This window comes from Acyrthosiphon pisum, chromosome A1 (genome assembly GCF_005508785.2).
Source record: "Acyrthosiphon pisum isolate AL4f chromosome A1, pea_aphid_22Mar2018_4r6ur, whole genome shotgun sequence".
Taxonomy (NCBI): Eukaryota; Metazoa; Arthropoda; class Insecta; order Hemiptera; family Aphididae; genus Acyrthosiphon; species Acyrthosiphon pisum.
The window spans coordinates 22,016,880-22,017,659 of record NC_042494.1 but is presented as its reverse complement, the minus strand read 5'-3'; positions in this window follow the sequence as shown (position 1 = coordinate 22,017,659).

Below are 780 nucleotides of genomic sequence, written 5' to 3'. Positions count from 1 at the left end.
GGGACCAGTGAGGGGAACCTTAGCTGTGATATCGCAGGTCACACTAGTGTCTTTAATCCGACTATACTCATCATATAATCGAACAAGCCACGTGTCGTGTAGTGCTGTAAATACCACAAATAAATTCCCCCCTGCCAGTATTGAACCTACCATGTATGCATACAAAGCCTAACGCGTTCCCCACTGCGCCACGACACTCGGGCATGTATATTAGTATAACAAACACTATTTAAATAAAATTAAACTAGTATAATTATACCACGCTGTATACTTCACACTGTATGGTAGTCAGCAGATAACATTCCACAACAGGATGTTAAAAAATAATCAGTCTAGTTACATATTATTATTATTATTCGAATCATGTAATTAGTCGTTCGTCATGAGTCGTTTATTCTTTATTATTTTACATTTAAATATTATTATTCATCATAATAACATCGAACGTCAAACGTAAACATCGAACGTCTAACGTAAATATTGCACGTTGTTACGTTGTTACGATTTTTTAATAATATAATTATAATAAGATTTATATATAACAAAACATTGAGTAAAACATGTAAAAACTAACATAAACATCGAACGTCTAACGTCTAACAATTAACGTAAACATCGAACGTCTAACGTAAATACTGTACGTTGTTACGTTGTTATGTTGTTATGTTATTTAGAAATTAATATAATTTTAAATACGCGTTTAAAAATTTTTTTTTTATTTTTTATAATAAATAAAAGAAATGGAAATGGAAAATTTAAAAACACTTTTAAATAAATTCT